Source organism: Tiliqua scincoides, chromosome 6 (assembly GCF_035046505.1).
Source record: "Tiliqua scincoides isolate rTilSci1 chromosome 6, rTilSci1.hap2, whole genome shotgun sequence".
NCBI lineage: Eukaryota > Metazoa > Chordata > Lepidosauria > Squamata > Scincidae > Tiliqua > Tiliqua scincoides.
This window is the reverse complement of record NC_089826.1, coordinates 12,859,420-12,867,074: the sequence shown is the minus strand read 5'-3', so window position 1 is coordinate 12,867,074 and position 7,655 is coordinate 12,859,420.

The window sequence follows — 7,655 nt, the reverse complement described above, 5'->3', positions numbered from 1 at the left end:
AGCAAGTGAGCCATACAACCACGAGGGGGCACACTTTGCCTTCCTTTTAGATTTCAGAGTGGCAGGGAATGTTAGTCCCTTTACAGCAAAACTGAAAAGAAGACTTAGAAACTAGCAAGTAACAGGCATAAACTTCCTAATTCTAGAAATTAATGGAATGTGTGAAGCTTTTTTATACTGATCAGGTTTTTGGTCCATCTAGCTCCATATAACCTACACTTACTAGCAACTCTTCTCCATGGAAACAGGCAAGAGATGCCCACCTGGAGTTCCACCTGGAAGTGCCAGGGGCATAACCTGAGATCTTCTGCATGCTAAGCTGGAACCCCACCCTTGAGCTACAGCTTGTTCCTTACATAGCCCAAATCACATATTGTATTGGCAACCTTCAGTCTCGAAAGACTATGGTATCACGCTCTGAAAGGTGGTTCTGGCACAGCGTCTAGTGTGGCAGAAAAGGCCAATTCGGGAGTGACAATCCCTTCCACACTGGGAGCAAGTGCAGTCTGTCCCTGGTCTGTCTCCCTGGTTATGGCCCTTCCTTCTTTGCCTCTTTGCCTCAGACTGTTGGCAAAGTGTCTCTTCAGACTGGGAAAGGCCACATATATTGCAATGTGATATATTGGGAAATATATTGCAATGTGATATATTGGGAAATCACATATATTGCAATGTGATCCTATGCATGTTTTTCCCTCTCTTTAATAGGGCTTAGGTTCTTCCCAATAAGGCTTGCAGTCTTTAAGATGCTAGAAGACTCATTTTGTTCCTCCTTCCAAATGTGGAAATACACGGTTCTTTTAAAGGAGGTAACTAAAAAGCAAAGCCTCTTGCAACTTACAAAGCAAAGTATAAGCTGCAAAGAAATGCAGCATCTCAAGCAGCATCCCAAATTATTCTCACAATAATAAGCATTAAAAAAACAAGTTTTTAACATTCCTGCATTCCCCCTGATAAAGTTCAGCTAAACAGGAAGATTTACTATTACTTCCTGGGGGCCAAACGACACAGGATAAGTCCATCTTTGCATTTTTCTGTGTGTGTGTGTCTGCATTAAAAATAAAAAAATAGCAGCTGAATTGAACCCACGCAGTCCAGCAAGTGCCAAATTCACAAAGAGTTTTCCCCCCATGTTCTAGAACTCTAACTAGCCTGGATTCAAGATTATGGGAAGAAAATTCCCTTTGGTTTCAACACTTGCCTCTGCTACTAAAGGGAGAAGAGGGGATGTGGCTACGCGGTGTGCCAGCTCTAGAGCATGGCTATCCAGTGCACTTCTGTTTCTCCTCAATCTGAGTGTAGGGTGAATGTCCAAAGAGGGCAGGTGTGCACATTTTGTCACATTTGAGACATACAAAATTATGTAGGGGATGGACAGAGTGGATAGAGAGATGCTCTTTACACTCTCACATAACACCACAACCAGGAGACATCCACTAAAATTGAGTGTTGGGAGAGTTAGGACAGACAAAAGAAAATATTTCTTTACTCAGTGTATGGTTGGTCTGTGGAACTCCTTGCCACAGGATGTGGTGATGGCGTCTGGCCTGGGTGCCTTTAAAAGGGGATTGGACAAGTTTCTGAAGGAATCCATTACAGGTTACAAGCCATAATGTGTATGTGCAACCTCCTGATTTTAGAAATGGGTTATGTCAGAATGCCAGATGCAAGGGAGGGCACCAGGATGAGGTCTCTTGTTATCTGGTGTGCTCCATGGGACATTTGGTGGGCCACTGTGAGATACTGGAAGCTGGACTAGATGGGCCTATGGCCTGATCCAGTGGGGCTGTTCTTATGTTCTTATGTCTGAGCAGGAAACATTTTTCCACTATGCTCAGGTGCCCAAGCTCTCCTGCTGCCATAAAGCCCAATTCTGAGCTGCCCATCTCCAATCCTGAGCTGAGTATGCTATGCATGCTTGGCAGCCACCAGTGTCTCCTTGGGGAAACATTCATCCTCTTCCCTGGGGAAAAGCACAAGCCCCACAATGGGGTTACTCAAGTCTGCGCTGGCAAAATAGCCAGTGCAGTGTTGATAGGCTCAAATTGAGCTGGGAGGCCTGATGTGGGGTTTTGGATCCTGCAGAACTCTGTTCCAGAGGTCCCACTCCCTCCCACCCCCCTCACGCTTTCCCCCTGCAGTTTCTTTACCCTGCTGCTACTAAGCTCAAATATGGGTACATGAAATAATGACATTTTCTTCCACATTTAGCCTAGCACCATTCCTCTGTTGTCTCTTTGAGTCTGTTTTAATTGTGAGCTACTCTGGGCAGGGGTCTCTTGTGTTGCAAAGCACCGTGCATTCCGATAGCTCTAACTAATAAGTTATCTAGTGCTCAGCTAGCAGGAATTTAAGGAAGCCATGTTTTCACCAGAACACACGTAATTTACCTGATGTTCTCCCATACACTTCTGCTTAGCTTTCTTGTAATGGGATTCAGTGTCCTAGAGGAAAGAAAATAAAAGACTTCCACACAATGTGAACTCACATCATCAGTCTCCAGAGTTGTTTACTTCTTGTGTTCGCCAAAAGGTTAGCTACCATTTTTGTTGCAAGGGGCGGGGGGAGAGAAATGGCCATTACATTTTAGAACAAAACTACACATTGTATCAACTCAGTCGCTGGCTCTAAGCTGAGCCAAGCCAAGACCTCCTGATACCCAATGCTACCCCCTTACCTGATGGGGTTCCTGCCTCTGCATTACCCACTCTTCAGTGTTCTAGCTCAGCACTCTCCACCGCTCCACATTCCTTCTTCCTCTTTGTCTCCATCTTCCTTGTTCAGTCCAGGGAGTGGAAGAAGAAGGGGGAGCAGTGGAAGCAATAAGCAGACAAAGACGGGTGTCCCCCACCATTCTGCTGCTTGAGGTGACCGCATTGATCAGCCAACCCTAGCTCTAAGTGCTTGGGTCCAAGTAGCATCTGTGAGAGGGGAGGCTAAATCCAAACCATGGTGTGAGGTCAAGGGGTTTTTAACCCTGTGCCCCATCACTGTCCATCTTGATTGGGGACCCTGCAGCTACATATGCACTGGGAGGGGAGCTGTCAGTGACATTCTTGATGTGACATGTCAGTGACAGGTACAGCTCTATAGCAGCAAACTCTCTCTTAGGCCTCTCTTTTTATACAGTGCTGCCTAACAATGGACCGCATATACAACACATACAGTTCACTTAACAATGGACCGCATATACAACGCTGGTTACAGCCAACAAAGAGGCTCTTAATGAGGCAGTCAGGTCTCCCATAGCCTGCCGCAGAATGTCTGTTTACACAACAAATGGGCCCTTAATGCAAAGAAGGGGCAATCTGTCTCCAATAACCTGTGCAGCCAATTAGTGTCTGGCAGGGAGTATTTGTTTATACAACAAAGGCACTAGATTGTGCTGAATGTTCATTTAGTGACCTAATCGCATAACAACAGGGATAGGAGAATGTACCCCTGTCATTAAGTGCTGCACACCTGTGTATTCGAGCTGTTCCTATTTAACAGGGACAGACTCTATAGTCCTACAGCCCAACGCTATGCATGTATACTCAGAAGTAAGGCCCATTGAGTTCAATAGAACCTACTCCCAGATAAGTGTGTAGTATAGGATTGCAGCCTTAATCTTTTCCTTTGTGAATCACTATCCGTTGTTGCCTTTTGAGAAGAAGTTGGGTTGACTTTTAAACATTCCATCAGAGTGAAGAGTTCTGGATTCAGCATCTTCAATGGGACTCCAGAAGTTAAACTTGAAGTGTGGGGTTATGTGGGGGGGGGGGGGAAGGGGGCCAGATGCATGTTAACTATAGTGCATGTATAACTTCTGTTCCTGTACTGTTGCTATTGATCATTTTCCTTTGAAGTTTTAAATGAATTGTTTGATATTATTTTGTGTGAGCCACCCTGAGGCTTGACGCATCAAGCGTCTTCATTTCAGAACAACCCAAGTTAACTTTTCTTGCATAGCTTCCATGGCTAGTAGATTAAAGGCAGGAATACTCACAGACTGAGCCCAGACTAGGCTAAAGAGAGACACGTACAGCACAGCAGCTCTCATCTTCAGAGAAACCTAAGAGCAGAGTAATATCATCAATGAGAAATGTTATTATTGATGGTTATGGTCCAGAACCCTTTTTATTCTCTTGATGCACTCTCACAAGGCAATCCCTTATCCCTTTCAACCTCAATGATTCAAGGCTGCAATTTTAGCTTTGAATCGATATGCATAACATCCGTCTCCAAAACGTGCAACCCTACCCTGGACTGTACTCATTCAGAAATAGATTCTGCTGAGATCAAGGGAAGGACAAACTATGCATTGGATTAAATACAGTTTGGCCTGCATCACTGGTTTAACCCTAGTTAAAACCCTAACGGTTTTTTAAAGATGAGAATAAAAATCATGGAATGCCATCAATGCACATGGCACTTGACAACAGAAGAGAAGCCAGGACTCTGTCCCTGAGGGGCTTACAACCTACTAGGAATAGACACCAAAGGCAGGGAAGGGGAATGGGTCAGGGTGTATAGGGGAATAATATGAAGCATTTGAATGCACATGTATTTAAGCTTCATTGCAAGAAGGGTGAAGCAGCTGGGAGATGGTGCCAAAGGTTTCACAGGAAAGGTGGGTTCTGAGAAGGGATTTAAACGAGTAAAAAGGATAGTGTCATGCAGGTGATCCGGAAGAAAGTTCCTGGCATTAGCTGAAGGTCAGAGCTGTTTGAAGGAATAGGAGATCTTTGGGTGACTGATGGTGCTGGAATTGGAGGAGCAAAGACCATGGTCTAGTGCAGGGGTCTCCAAACTTTTTGGCCAGAGGGCCGCATCAAATATCTGGCACAGTGTTGAGGGCCGGGGAAAAAATTTAAATATAAAATTTAAATAAATTAGAGATGGAACTTAGATGAGTGAATAAATGAATGAATTGGCTAATGTATTCAACCTCTCTTGCCCTTGAACACCCTCCAGATGCAACCAGAGCAAACTTCATGGTAGCATTGTAACACAGCAAGAAGGAATTGATTTGAAATACTCTCCCTGCATTCCATGGTCCTGATTCTTATTGGGCCCTCTGCAGCTGTTGGTGTTCATATAAGTAGCTTTAGCTTTTCATACATGAGAATGGAAAGGATCCAGTTACATCAGCCTTGTGGCTTTGCTGGATCAAAACCACTCTTTAAAATGATGTCACTACTATCCCAGCTGAGCACTATTTCTTCGGAAACGGCTCTGATTAAAAGCTACATTTTTAAAATCTGTGACTAGTCTGTTAGGTAATACTTCTAGCCCTCATTGCCCCAAACAGCAATTTTATAGGTTTTCCATAACCACTTATGGGAGAAATTCTGTGTGCATTCCCTGCACACAAATATAGTAAACCTATACTATTTGGTACTCAAGCGTTTTGGGATTTGGCAGCAAGCCAAAGCTTCGGGAGACTCTGGTGCACCCACAGCATTCTGTTTTGATGTCTGGCAATAGAACCGTGCCTGTGGAACATCCCACCACATCATAAAGAAGCCACTACTTGGTCAGAAGCCTAGGAGAGGGGGGTAAAGGGGGTAACTTGTATCCGGGCCCAGGGTCAAAAGGGGGGCCCAGGAGCCAAAGGAGGGGACCCAGAAACTTCCTGGAATCTGACATTTTCCTGCCTACTCAGACTTGTTGCCCGCACTGGATGCTGGGGACACTACTGATGTCACATGGGTGGGTAGACCTGGGCTCCAAAGACTTTTCCAGCTATCTCTACCCTCCCCCCCACCCTGTTTTGCCCCTCCTTGCCCCTATTCTGCTCACCCATCACCACCCTCCCCCTACCCTGTTTCACCCCTCCCCCTTTGCAAAGGGGCCCAAAAGAAATTTTGTACCCCCTGATAAGATTCCTCTCAGTGGTTCTGCAGAGCACCATGTGCAGTTCAAAGCCCCTGCTTACAGATCACAGTTATATGCAATGTAGCTGGATGTCTTGATCAAGGAAACTGTTTATATTGGAGAAAACTAGTGATGATTTGCCCTAGGCAGCAATGGCTAAGCTTATGACATATAGCTTTCTTCTGCCCTACTTGCACAGAAACATGTGACATAAATGGAGCACATGGTACCTCTAATCTTTGAGTTAGTTTCTATTCTGTCAGTGACTCTATACAAAATAACTGAGGTCAATAATATAGAAATATTTCTCCATATTATTCTATTCAATAAAACTGTGTTGCAATTCAATCCAGTCTGCACAGCCTCTACAGATTAAGGACCCAATCCTGTCCAACTTTCCAGAGCTGATGCAGCTGTAATGCAACCCCGAGGCAAGGGAACAAATGTTCCCTTACCTTGAGAAGCCTCCACACTGCCCCCCAATCACAGGATGCAACGCATGCCCCATTGGCACAGTTGCATCGGTGTTGGAAAGTGGGATAGGACTGGGCCGTAAACCACAGATCCAACACCAAATCCCCACATCTCTTCTTAGGCTAGATGGTGTTGGTTCTACCTGGCAGGTGTTATGGAGCAAGCTGTGCATGATTTTAGGAGGAGGTTGCAACCTTGAACTTGCATTGTCATAATTTTAACAAACTCACTAGGCTGGTGCTGCTAAAACAAGCGGGGAGAGGGGGGGGGTCAGGATTTGGTCCTTGGTTTAATTTCCATTTGTCCGCATTGAAGCTATCAAGAGATGTGCATAGAAAATGGGAAGGAAGAGTATTACATTCAGTTGAATCAAGGTGAAAAGTAGATTGTTATAGGATAGAAGGAGTTAGGAAATTACCTTGTATTTCCTGAAGACAAGATATATCTCCCAGCCGATGCTCACAGTCTTTTGCACACCTTGCTGAAGTTTAAACTTTATTGCAATAGCAATGGCCAATCAACAGCACTGGCTGCTTTTAGTACTTGCCCACAGATAACTGGAGGAGGGTCCGTTCTAATCTAAAAAAGTTTTTGTGGTAGAAGTCAGCCATCTAATGTTCCAGCTAGCAGAATAAACAAAATGCAGGTTATAAATACCTATTGTGCAGCTTAAGATCCTTGATAATGAGAGTGGCATTTTACCGTGGGTGCTTCCACTTTTTCAGGTATTCGTCTGAGCAGAGCTACATGTTAAAAGAACAGGTGGCTGCTACTGAAAATGGTATCAATGTGTTACCCCCTATCCCTCCGTAATGATTGGTTGAATTGACACTATATCCTGAAGTTATTATGATATTATTATTATTATTTCTCTTCCCACCCTTACTCCCGTACTACACTTCATTGGTTACTTCTGGTTAGGGTAAGAGAAATGCACATTGTTGTGACATTAATAAGGCATGGGGTAACTGATCTTGAACATTAGGGAGTAAACACAACATGGGGGTCCCATTTTCTGCAGAAGCCTTGAGTTCTTTACTACATATCTTTATTACATGTAAAACAGGGGAAATGTCCATCTGATGGAGAGAGTTTGTGTTCTGCCTTATGATCATTTTGACTGGGGAATGCATTGCTGCCTAATTCATTATAATTACTGGTTTGTTTTTCTTTTAAAGAATATGAAATCCCTAGAGACACATTATTTTACCAATGTTGGTATGCAATGGTTACCTTTGTCAGGGGTATCAGATGGACTTGAAATATGCTAAGTAAATTTACATGTGGATTGAGCAGAGTTAAAATAGATTACTATAGTACTT